At 41.6% G+C, this 13,874-nt stretch overlaps 1 protein-coding gene across 2 annotated transcripts in view; it reads right to left on the reverse strand.

Annotated features, from left to right (window-relative positions):
• LOC117271535 (junctophilin-1-like) overlaps positions 1-13,874 on the reverse strand; it is a 258,838-nt gene that overhangs the window by 74,981 nt on the left and 169,983 nt on the right. The gene's annotated exons all lie outside the window — the stretch shown is intronic.

The following is a 13,874-nucleotide window of genomic DNA, read 5'->3' on the forward strand; positions in this document are numbered from 1 at the left end:
CTCAAAATTAATATTTGTGTTTTTCTGGTGTTTTTCTGGTTTCTGTTTCAAAATCTTATCAAATGGGGGTCTGTGGTCTAATTTGTCTGTTTAGGGGTCCTAGACAGGGGACATTTATAGCAGGGGTTTGAGAACAAATATTCACTCATTGTCATATTTTTATTTTTTAATTAAAATATTTAAATACATTTTTTGCACATAACCATATAAACATGATTACACAATAAATAATAATGCATAAAAATAGGGTATGCTAATAAAAACAATTATCTGTTTTGCATGTGTAATGTATTGAAAATAATTCGTTTTTTGTTTTTCCAACTAAAAACACTGACATAAAGACAAATACCTGGCATTTACAGGGTTAAAATTATGAAAAAGAATATTTGATATTTATCATTAGGGCTGATGTTTCTTTAAAAAATTAATCACTGGAAGTAGAAAACAATATTGATTTATTATATTATAACCTAGTTTTGAAAGGTACATTTTTTCACTTTGCACAGACCTGCAGCATAGATATCTTGCTAAGAAAAATTGGAAAGAAGTGTAGAAGAGCAGAGGCTTCATCAGATTTACAGACAGACAATGAAATGCCTGCAAAGCAAAAAAAGAAGGTAATGTAGTATACAGTATATATAATGTTTGTGGCTAGTGGCTGGTTGCAGAATTTCTGGCATTAATTTCCATTTTTCATTTACTTCAAATATGGCAGGTGTTACAAAAATATCTTTAGCCACATTAAAAAAAAATCTACTTTTTTTTTTTTTTGGTGGGATTAAATCACAAAAAAGCGATATCCATCCCGATATTTTAGGATCCAAAACTAGATCAGCATGCCAGTAACAAACACCTGGGCTGCCATGATCAAGAAAATAAAAATCTGGTTTCCACTACACTGCTGTAACATAATGAATTTTGTAATTTTCTGTGTATTTTATTGTAAAAGTTAAAATGTATGTTTTTAACTGAATATAGGACACCAAAAAACCCTGCTGACATTGATGATGCAGATGTATTGCCACCAACTCCTCCCGCATTTAAGCCCGTGACCACATTTAAGTCTGTGTCCCAGAAAAAGAGCAGTTCAGGTGCAACCCAGACAGCAAGCAGCCACCGCGGGACCCAGAAAGTGAGCACAGGGTACCCGGGATCCTTAAAATATCTTAAATATATTTATGAAATTCAAGACCGACAAAATTGTCTTCAAATGCCACTATTTTTGCCTTAATTTTGCTAATATGTCTATATTTGAAATTTGTTTTTAATAGTAGAGTTTTGTGTTTTTAATTTGCTGCAGTGTTATTTTTTCCTCTTGGGATATTGAAATGGTGTTAAATGTTGTACTTTTTCTGCTTTTGTGCAGGTACCTTTGAGCCCCCATGGAACCATGAGGGTGAGCAGCCCAAATGGGACAGAGAAAGTGAGCAGCCCCCATGGATCCAAGAAAGTGAGCAGCCCCCATGGAACCGTCCCTGTGGATCCTGTAATATTCTTAAATAAATTTTTAAAATCCAGTGTCTAAAAATGTTTTTAAAGTGTCTACAATTCTAGGAGTGGAGGTATTACATTTGTGTGTTTGACTTTATTTCCTAAATTCAGCAGATATAAAGGTAGTGAAAATGGCAGATGTCAAGCTCACACAACTTTGCAATGCATCATGACCTTGTACATCTGGTATTTTCACTATTTTTGCCTTCATTTTGCTGATGTCTATTTTTTCTATTTTTTTCCTCTTGGGATATTGAAATGGTGTTAAATGTAGTACTTTTTCTGCTTTCAGATTGTGCAAGTACTTTTGAGCCCCCATGGAACCATGAGGGTGAGCAGCCCAAATGGGACAGGGAAAGTGAGCAGCCCCCATGGATCCCAGAGAGTGAGCAGCCCCTATGGAACTGTCCCTGTGGATCCTTTAATATTCGTAAATAAATTTTTAAAATCCAGTGTCTAAAAATGCCTTTAAAATGTCTACAATTCTAGGAGTGGAGGCATTACATTTGTGTTTGACTTTATGTCCTAATTTTGGCAGATACAGATGTGGTGAAAATGGCAGATCTACAAGCTCACAACGCCTGATGTTAAAATGCATTATGAGTTTGTAGATCTGCCATTTTAGTGTTGGTATTAGTTTTTTTTCCATTTAGAGGTATTGAAATGTTCTTTAAAGTCAAAGTTTCTGCTTCCCAATTGTACAGGTAACCAGGGTCAGCCCACCTGGATTGAGAGGGACCCCAAAATTGAGTGTCCCCAGTTTGACCCCAAGTGACAGCAGCCCCTGTGTGTCCCCCACATTTAGTGGCCTTAGTATGACCCAGAGTGACAGCAGCCCCTGTGTGTCTCCCAGCCCCAGTACAGCCCCGAGTGTGAGTAGCCCCATTGCAGCCCCACAACGCATTGACAGAGCCATGTTTGTCAAATTGTTAACACGATTATTTTGATCAATATTGAAATCATGATTATTATTCATGAATATTCATTAATTTTACATATCTAGTGACTTTTTAGACAGACATGCTTTCCTTGAAGGGAGTCGCCAGTATTTCTCAGTGAATGAGAACTAATGTGTCTCTCTGACTGACTGCTCTGTGGGTGAGAGATCAGCAGCACGTCACCCAGACACAGATGTGAATGATCTGTGAATGTCCTCCTACCTAAAGACCAATTGGCCAAAATGCTCACATACATTACATTTAAATAATGGAGAAGGTTTTTCCAAGTTATTCTGCTCCTCCGCTACTGCTACACTTAATGTGGATTGAACATGCGCCCTTTCACGTGAAATTAGAAACTTACCTTTTTTAGCTACAGGGACATGCTGCAAACAGCTGCACCATTCCAAGAAGCACTCTGGTAAGATTGTATCCCTTTCACAGGCCATATAATTCCCCCAGGAACTTGAGTGTCTTTTTGAAGAGACTTGAAGTAATCCATCATGATAAAATCCAAAATTGATGTGTAATGATTGTCAGTGTTGGGGGTAATGCGTTAGTTTTAGGCAGTAACAGAGTAATACACGTTACTCACTGTATTTTGGTAATATTATTACAGTTACAGAGTCCGGTAGCGCGTTACAATCCGAACTGTCACACAGGCTGTCAGCCTGTCAGTCGCACAGGCTGTGGGACACCTCAGGCGCAACAGACGTAAAGAGAAGGAGAAGAAAGCGGTTTGTTTTGGAGATGGCAAGATGGCAGCAGCTGAGGATTCAACTTTTTCTAAGAGGTTATACGCGCACTATTTTGAATTTCTCACTGAAAAGGACAAGAAGCTCACAGTAGGTGCGTGTTGGTGCAAGGCCAAGGGAACAGTCTATGGCTAAAAACAGTACAAGTAACCTCAAGAAACACCTGGAGAGAGTGCACGGCAACCCGCTAGCAGCTAAACCACCTGTTGCTAGCAAACAGAAAAAACAGGTGGAAGATGATGGCACGAGCAAACCCAAACAACGAAAGTTGGATTTCTCCAGACCAGAGGTGAAGATGCTTCACCCAGGAGAAGTGAGAAGGATGGTGGCTGAGTATGTCGTGGAGGATGCGCTGCCTGCCCGCCCTCTGTGAGGATGACTTTTTTTCTTTTGATGCACAGCCAGATGACTCAAATGCACACGTCTGTGGAAACAGTGGTAATAGCTTATCTTAAATCTGCCCCTGTGATGGAAAGCCTGCACCACTTTCCAAGAGTTGAAGAAGTGGCACTCCGCTGCAACACCATCCAGTGCACCACTGACTTTTCAGTGTAGGGGGACTTGTGCTCACCCCAGAGCGAAACTGTCTTGGTGATGAACGCTTTCAGCAGCTTCTCCTGTTGTGCTTTAACAAATACTTTAGTGGTATGGAGTAGTTCTGTAGAGCCTTAGGCAAAGGTAAGGGCTAAATGCCTTCAGTAGTTTTGCTCATTATTATCAGCTTTTGTTTGGCTGTATATTTTCCTCAGTTGTACTGTATATTTAGCCCTTGTTTGGCTGTATGTTTTGTCTGTTAAGACTTTTGCTCTAAGCATTAATAAGTTCCTTGTTAAGTCTCTGTGGGACTGAAATGAGCCATATTTTGAAATGTTGAAAGTGATTCATTATTTATGCTATACTGCTTTTTTATTACTGCTATTTCAGGGCAGGATACTGTATGCTCAGGTTCTAAAATACTAATTTACAAAACATGCCCTGTCTGGTGGCTGTTAGAACTTATTCTTGAAGTGCACTTTTATGTTGATCATTGAAATAGTATAAGCTATTAACATGTTTAATATAGCTGAAATGTAACTTTTTTGTTCAATATTTTGTGGCCACACTTGAGTTTGTAACTCAAAAGTAGCTAATAAAAGAGGCATAGAAAAAGTTTGTCTTGTCGTGTAAAGGTTTGGGTTGTTTTATTTCTTATAACTAAAGGAGACTTGAAAACACATTTTCCTGTTGTTGAAAGTGTTCAATCGTATTTTCCTGTTATTTTTTGTTTTTTAAATATTCACACATTTAAGTGACACTCGTGCAGCATACATATTTTGATAGCCCATCTTGTTCTGAAAAAATGAACGTGACTATGCATTTCGGGGCAAGGTTTTACATGCATTATTATACAAAGTCCAGATGCTCCAAAAACAGGAAAAGAAATAGATTACACTCCATTTAAAGGAGTATTTCTCTTGTTTTGATTTTATTACTCATTGCTCACAAGAGTCTATGCCATTTTCAATATAGATGACTTACATTTAAGATTTGTTTATTTACATTTTTATATAAAAAATCAACCTTATCCAAAAAGGCACCAAAATAGGGTTAATAAGAATAGAATTTCCACTTCTGCTATTTTTGTTTTGCAAAATTGCTACATATATTTAAAGGCCCACTCCACTGGCATTTCCTTCCGGGATTTTCAAATAGAAACGCCCACTCAGCCGTTAGCCACAGCAGCGATGTCACTGGATCGCTCGGACACAGGAGAGGAGGGGAGAGAAAGAGAGCTGCAGCGTTTTCAGCAGAACCTCAACGTCACATCACGTGAGAAAAAGATTTCAGAAGGGGGTGGAAAAATAGCATTTTGACCCTAGAACATGCATATTTTGACCAAAAGTTGAGTTTTTGGATTAGTATACCTCTAGAACACTAATATAAAGCTACAGAATGATATCAAAATCTCAAAAATGAGTGGAGTGGGCATTAAAGATTTTGTTGTAGCTGTCTTTTAAAGAAAGATGATGCCAAAACAAGCAATTTTGCAAATGTAGATTTGATTTTTGACATAAATAGGCTTTCCACCAATCGGATCGGGATGATCGGATCTGCCTATATTTGCACAAGTATGCAGTTTGTGCAAATATAGCCTTAGCTGGGAATTCTAGCACTGGGATGCCAGTACCCCCCGCCGCTGCATCACAGCACACCCAGCAGCCAGCTTTCTCCCCGCGGAGCACTACCAACAAGCTGCACTTCATCACAGCTTTCTCCCTCAACTCATCCCAGCCCAGTGGGCAACCACCCATTTTATTCTGTCCACAGCCATTCCTCCCACTCGTCATCTTGGCACTCCAGTTTCCCGTCCTTCTCCGGTTCCAGCACCCTTACGCAGACAAATCATTGACGGTAATTATATCGATCTGGCTCTTCTCCTCTTGCCATCCTTGCACCAACCACCCAGCGACAGGTGTCTTGAAGACCTTGGAGGTTGCCTCCACCTGAAGGGGAAGCAGTCCAACCATTCCAGAGAACTCACACCAACTGATTTCGCATATGCCTTCTCTCTTTATAGAGATGTCCTGTGCTCGCTCTTCCCTGGCCGTCGCCAAGAACTGGAAGACTATATGTCAAATATCCTTAACCTGGCCCTCCGTTTTGGTGGCAACGGTTTTTACCAATACCACATTCACTTCGCTTCTGAAGCCGCAGCTCGTCTCAATCAATTCAACAAAGCTACTTATTGGGGCACTCTTGACACAGAACTCCATGTTTGCTCCTACTGCGGAGGCGGACACGCCCGTCCAGCATGCCCTCACAACCCAACTTCACTTAAACCAGGTGAGCACCTATCGACACCTATAAACATTCCTGCCTTAGCCATGGCACTTCGCAATCACTCAGATCTAGCTTTCGTGGACTTCCCTGTAAATGATTTCAGGAACGGTTTTCACCCTGGTCTATCTGTACTACCATCCTCGTTGTTCGAATGCAAGAACCTGCAGTCTGCCACAAACGAACCAGAGACGATCAGCCGCTTGCTTGCCAAGGAAGTCAGTAACGGTTTCATGATAGGTCCATTCGTGCATCCTCCTTTTCCGGATTTCCGTATCAGCCCCCTTGGCATCGCAACCAGAAAGTATTCAGGAAAGAAACGCATAATCGTCGATCTTTCGGCTCCCCATGGCAGCACCATTCCCAGCATCAATAGCTTAATTCCAAGCGAAGACTTCTCCCTCCACTACACCACTATCAACCATGCCATTGCCCTCATCAAACTCGCTGGCAGGGGATCATGGCTTTCGAAGGCAGACATCACAAGTGCCTTCAAAGTTCTTCCCATTCACCCAGATTTCTGGCGATTCTTCGGCGTCCGCTGGCACGGTGCGTACTACTTCGCAGTCAGGCTCACCTTTGGTTGCAAAAGCAGCCCCAAAATCTTTGACATCTTGTCAGAAGCCCTCTGCTGGACCCTGTCCAACAACCACAGCATTCCATTCCTCGTCCATCTCTTAGACGATTTCCTCGTCATTACCCCCACTTCATCATAATTCTACTGCAGAGACTGGATCACTTAATTGGCCTAAAAGGTTCTGCACTAAGCTGGTTTAAATCTTATTTATCTGATCGTTTTCAATTTGTTGACGTTCGTAATGAATCATCCTTACGTACCAAAGTTTGTTTTGGAGTTCCGCAAGGTTCTGTGCTCGGACCAATCCTATTTACTCTATATATGCTTCCTTTAGGTAACATCATTAGAAATCACTCTATAAATTTCCATTGTTATGCGGATGATACACAGTTGTATTTATCGATGAAGCCAGAAGAAAGTAATCAATTAACTAAACTCCATAACTGCCTGAAAGACATAAAAAATTGGATGAGCACCAATTTCCTGATGTTAAATTCAGACAAAACTGAAGTTATTGTTCTTGGCCCCAAACAACTCAGAGACTCTTTATCTGATGACATAGTTTCTCTAGATGGCATTGCTCTGGCCTCTAGCACTACCGTAAGAAACCTCGGAGTAATATTTGATCAAGATTTGTCTTTTAATTCTCATTTAAAGCAAACCTCACGGACTGCATTTTTTCATCTGCGTAATATTGCGAAAATTAGGCCTATCCTGTCCCGAAAAGATGCAGAAAAATTGGTCCCCGCTTTTGTTACCTCAAGGCTGGATTACTGTAACTCTCTATTATCAGGTAGCTCTAGTAAGTCCTTAAAAACTCTCCAGCTAATTCAGAATGCAGCAGCACGTGTACTAACAGGAACTAAGAAACGAGATCATATTTCTCCTGTTTTAGCTTCTCTGCACTGGCTCCCTGTAAAATCCAGAATTGAATTTAAAATCCTACTGTTAACTTATAAAGCTCTAAATGGTCAAGCTCCGTCATATCTTAGAGAGCTCATAGTGCCATATTATCCCACCAGAACACTGCGCTCTGAGAACGCAGGGTTACTCGTGGTCCCTAAAGTCTCCAAAAGCAGATCAGGAGCCAGAGCCTTCAGCTATCAGGCTCCTCTCCTGTGGAATCATCTTCCTGTTACGGTCCGGGAGGCAGACCCCATCTCCACATTTAAGACTAGACTTAAGACTTTCCTCTTTGATAAAGCTTATAGTTAGGGCTGGCTCAGGCTTGCCCTGTACCAGCCCCTAGTTAGGCTGACTTAGGCCTAGTCTGCCGGAGGACCCCCTATAATACACCGGGCTCCCTCTCTCTCCTCTCTCTCTCTCTCTCTCTCTCTCTCTCTCTCTCTCTCTCTCTCTCTCATCCTATTACTGCATCTTGCTAACTCGGCCATTCTGGATGTCACTAACTCGGCTTCTTCTCCGGAGCCTTTGTGCTCCACTGTCTCTCAGATTAACTCATACCGCAGCGGTGCCTGGACAGCGTGACGTGTGTGGTTGTGCTGCTGCCGTGGTCCTGCCAGATGCCTCCTGCTGCTGCTGCCATCATTAGTCATTAGTCATTGGCTTCACCTGCTTGCAAATTGGAACGGGATCACCTTCTTTTATGATGGTCACCTGACCCATCCGCAGGACATCCATCTCTTCACCGATGCTGCTCCCTCAACCGGTTTTGGGGGCTTCTATAATGGAAAGTGGTTTGCAGCAAAATGGCCCCTGGAGGTCTCCAACGAATGCCAGATCACTTCCTCAGCTCTATTCGAAATTTACCCCATCATAGCTGCTGCCGTTCATCCTCATACATTCAGACAACCTTGCCGTCGTCGACATCATAAACAAAGGTCATTCCAACTCTCCATCCATTATACCGTTCATGCGCCGCCTTGTCTGGCACTCTGTTACCCATCAATACATTCTCCGTGCAGCTCATGTTCCTGGTCACTCCAACTCCTCTCTCGTTTCTTGTTTCAGAAGTTCAGAAGCTTGGCTCCTCATGCAGATGCCCATCCAACACCGGTTCCTCCATATTCAGCATTGACATTCAATCTGTAAATCCTGGCCTTATACCTCTGATAGTCGAAGCACAGAACTCCATAATCAACAGCCTATCACCTGCAACCTTATCATCATACTTAACAGCTTGGAAACAATTTCGTCACTTCCACAACCTGTATCACATTGCCTTCCCATCATTCAGCCTTGTCACCTTGACTAGCTTCATCACCCATGCTCATTCGGTCATGGCCATTACAGCTCATACCATCAAGGTGTATCTTAGCAGCATCAACTTCTTTTGCAAGCTCATAACAGGCAGTCCAAGCCTAGCCTCCAACCACCCACAAATTACTGCTCTCCTCAAAGGACTCATACGCCAAGAACCAGCTAAGATCCCTCGCCGTCTCCCCCTTTCATCCAACTTGCTGTTAGCTTGCATCCATACCATCTGCTCTGGATACTGCACTTACCACATCACACGAACCTTAGAAGCCATGTTTCTGCTTGCTTTCTTCGGTTTCTTCCGATGCTCAGAATTCACCTCTTCGACCATCCACTTTGACCCACGCCGCCATGCCTGCATTTCAGATTTGTCCCAATTTTCCAACGACGCCATGGTCTTCTACATCAAGCAAAGTAAAACTAACTAATCCGGTCATCCTACACCAGTCTTCTACTTCAACGTACCATCACCACTGAATTCATTCGAGACCCTGACTAGTTATTTGTCATTCCGAAAGTCTCAAAGCGCTTCATCCACAGATCTCGGAAGTCGGACAAGTCGTCACTCAATTCTGGTTCCAACATCACCTCCGCCACATACTCTCCTTATCCGGTGTTTCCCCTTTGCAGTACTCAGGTCATTCATTCAGGATCGGAGCTGCCACTTCAGCATCCCGCAATGGCGTCCCAGAACACCTTATTAAAATCATGGGTCGTTGGTCTTCTCAAACATATCATCGTTACTTCCGTTCATACCTCAAAGATCTCAGATCTGCTCAAACCCTTCTTAATATGTAACTGGAAGTTTTTGGGGGTCTGTCGTTGCCCGGGCGCTGCGGCAGATTCTCTAAGCCTCCCCACAACGCTTCACCGGCCGAAGAACGATGCTTCGCAGTTTTAGTTAGTTAGTTAGTTTAGTTTAGTTAGTTTCGTTTGTTATTCAGTAAATCATTCTACGCATTACTTTGATGGTGTGGTCCTTGCTAGTGAAACTATGGATCGGTGATTGGCCTCAAAGATCCTGATCATGTAAAGCCTAGATGTGTATCTCAAATATAATTTTTCTATTGAAAATGACACTGTAACAGACAGAGAGAAAGTGAGCGCATAAAAGGAAAAACAAGGAATACCCCAATACGCATCACATCTCATGTTGTTAATAAAAAGCCAAAAATAGGGATGCCAGGTTTAAAGTTAGGGATGTCCCAATCCGATATTCGGATCGGTATCGGCCGCCGATACTAGCAAAAAACGGGCACCGGCATCGGATTGGACTGCATGGAAAAATGCCGATCCAAGAACTCTGATCCCGTTTTTCATGGAATCCGCTCCAGGTTTTCCGGCCAGCCCAGCGTTCTGCGAGTCAAGCAGTCCATTCCAGTGATCGGCTCCAGCTCTTACTATCAATCCACCAGGCCAGCATGCAGACGGCAGACACACACACGGAGGATAGGAAGAGTAGCGGTCAACTTAGTTAACTGACTATTTGTTTTCTGCTCTAGTTTTTTGAGAGTGATATTTTTATTTGGTTTACACTCTTACTGTTTAAGTAAAGAGCACTGATGGCATTGTTTTGGGCACAATTAGTGAAATTGGAGCCATGGATGGACTACAAAAACACTACTAAAATAACTGAAAAGGAAAGGCTGCATTGTTTGTTAAATGCCAACAATGTCTTATGGTGTTAATCTTTTTTTTATTTATTAGGGGAGCAAAGCACAAGTGTGTGGAGTCTTGCTGCTATTTTAATTCCATAGTTAGACATTTTAAAGATTTCTTGTGTTGATCTATTTTCCATTTATTAAGGGGCCAAAGCAACCAAAGCAAACCAGCTATATTTTTTATTTAATGTTAATGTTCAAATTTAAAGTTTGTTTATTTAACCCTGTTAACAATAAACAGGTCAGTTTCTCATACCAACTGTTGTGGATCATTCTAACTAACCCGATTAAGTAGTTGTCCTTGTTAGAGTAAAATTGCTTGGTCAAACCTTTTCTAACATGACTGACAACAAAATAAGTGAATATGTATAATACGCGCTTGGATCGGATCGGTATCGGCCAAAACTTAAGGCTGTAATATCGGTATCGGATCAGAAGTGAAAAAGCTGGATCGGGACATCCCTATTTAAAGTGATTAATCAATTGTTTGTTCTTACACAATGACAATAGAATAATTGCAAGTGATTTTGGTCATTGATAAACATCCCTTTTGAAGAGTTGTCTGGTAGAAAAATAGGGTAAACCAGTTCATAAAGGGGGGTCATGTGGCTATGTAATGGGGACAAAGAGAGAATATTTTAGCATTCATATCTTAGTTAATGACTTTATATGGAATTTTCTTCTTGTGACTTTCAATGTACTGTATACTCTAAAGGTTGCCATGGTTGCAGACACTGAGGGTACATCTCTGGAAGATGCCACCAGGAGGATGATGTCCTTCCTGATGGTGCCAGAACTCCAACGCCAGTACAACGTCACGGGACAGATGAACAAGCTCTCCTTCAAAGACATGCGCCTTTTTGATGTATTCTATGGTAAATTCAAGTTTTTAATTGCTCAATGTAACTTTTCCTTGGCATTTCCTTTATTTATCCAAAGTTAAATGATAGTTTGGCAAAACACATGATTTAGCTGGAGATGACGTTAAGGAAGATTTCAACATTGTAACCACTGGCTCAGGATCATCACTTTTCAATGTGAAAATAACACTGCAGTTGACCCTCATAATTTAAAATACATGAACCAATGTGATGCAATAGTCGTCTTTTAAAAGCTTCATTATGTCCCAAGCACCAAACGGTGCGAATGCCCTCTTGCATTTGGTCCGATTATTATTAGGGCCCGAGCACCGAAGACGATGGGAGAACCTATTGGATCTGTATTGATTATTATTATTCATATCATCATTTCATCACCTTTTTGGTGGGTATCCCATGCCCCAAAATAGGGGTGTCAATGTTTACAAATGTTTCTACACGTCTACACGGAGCTGTAAACTAGCGTGTACACATGAACACAGTGATTTATGAATTTTGACCACAGTTGCGCTTTATAACCGTATATAACGACTAGATCAAATACCCCGCAATCACACGGATCCAAAGCTATTCAAGTCGGCTATCAGACAGAAATGTTTATTAAAATATTCAAAGCGAAATTGTAATACAGAAGAGAAAACTTTAAATATAAACTGTGCAAAATCTGCAAATTACCCCGCGAGAGGCTGCAAAATAAAGTCATTTGGAGTGAGCAGCGTACCGGGTCATGTCACCTAAAAAGCACCATATGCATGCGCACATCCTCATCAACTTGGTCTGACAAGGCGTACACTCAACTGTATCTCCATCATGGATGTATATGACCTCTGCTGGAGTTGTTGTTGAAAAACTGCCACACAGCGCTTCACTTCTTGCTGGCTGCTGTCGCGTCTGTGACTCAACTTGAAGTGACGTAATATTGTTTTTTTTTGTTTGCTTGTTTTTTAAATATATCAACGTAATATTGTGCCCCATGCATCTATTACGTTTGAGGATAACTTCACTTGTGGGAACATTTAGTGTAAAGTTAATATTATCATCTCTAGCTTTCATGCAGCGTTTCACCTCTTAATACTTTATTATTGGTGGGAAATGGACGAGGAGGAGGGGGGGACATGTACACGTTTATGATTTGCTATCCGTGTGTACACATGGTTTGACACCCCTAGTCCAAAACTCATGAAACTTTGCACAAGCGTCTGTCCTGGAGGTGTCCAAATGCCTCAATAGTGCCACCTTGAAACTTTCAAAAACCCCTCCAAATAGGTTTTATTTTGGAGTAGGCAGTTGCAAATGGGTAGGCATAAACCTCCATGGCAAATGTCAACCTAGGGCAAACATTTTAGCTTACCACATGTGGAAAAGTGTCTTTTTTTTTGTTTTGGACTGACTGACTGACTGATTTAAAGAGCTGCTAGTTGTAGCAAAAAAGAACCTTACTAAGTTGACTTATCATTTGTTTTTAGGGGCACTACAGAAGAATGCCACCACTCAAGGGGTCGACAAGAAGGATACGGAAATGGTTCACCGGGGCATGGGACAGAGGAGGAGAAAGAGCTTCCAGAGCTCGAAGAGAGCAAGAAACAAGAGCGCGGCAAGATGGAACACAGACACCATAAACGAGTTCAATCTACGAATGGGTCATCTTCTAGTTCTGCTCAAGCACCTGTAGCTTTCTCTGTGATGTTGCTGGTTTCTGCTGTGGCTGTCCATGTATTGTTAGTACGTGCCTGCAGATAATTGAATTGTTAATGTTACATTAACATTTGGTAACATTACATTACCTATTATTTAGATTCATATATATTTATTTGGATTTAAATATTTTTATTTTGATAGTTTTCATTTATTTTGATTTTCAGATATTTGAGGTTTGTATTTTATTTTGTTATATATTTTAATTTTGTAACATTTTAATTTATTTTTACAAAGGATAATTCATTTTTATAAGAAATACAGTTTCATAAAGCATCAAAAGTGTATTGTCTTGTATTTTCATGCAAAACTTTACACACTTATTTCATTCTTAGTTTTTAGTGATTATGTTAACTTTAAGCCCATTTGGGCAGGTGGGGCCTAGATGGGTCTTGCATGAATTGCCCAGTTAAGACCCACATAAGACCCTTTCAGATCCCACTTAGAACCCACCTGGGCATCCACGGTTGGCCCCCATGTGGATCCGGGTGCAATCCCACTTTAAACCCATTTGGGCAGGTGGGGCCTAGATGGGTCTTGCATAAATTGCCCAGTTAGGACCCATATAAGACCCTTTCAGATCCCACTTAAAGCCCATCTGGGCATCCACGGTTGGCCCCCATGTGGATCCCGGGTGCAAGCCCATGATGGGGCCCACATTTGCCGCCCATGATGACCCCATATGGGCCCCACATGGCATTGCTGGCTGGGTAGTACTAGGTAGCATGATGATGACTGTAGCGTTATAGTGCAACTGCTGACTGCTACTAGGCACCGTCTCTGTCAGTGCACTAAGGCAGGACCAAACCATTTCATGCAGATACAGGGGGGTGGTCAGTCATTAT

Source organism: Epinephelus lanceolatus, chromosome 12, assembly GCF_041903045.1.
Source record: "Epinephelus lanceolatus isolate andai-2023 chromosome 12, ASM4190304v1, whole genome shotgun sequence".
Lineage (NCBI taxonomy): Eukaryota > Metazoa > Chordata > Actinopteri > Perciformes > Serranidae > Epinephelus > Epinephelus lanceolatus.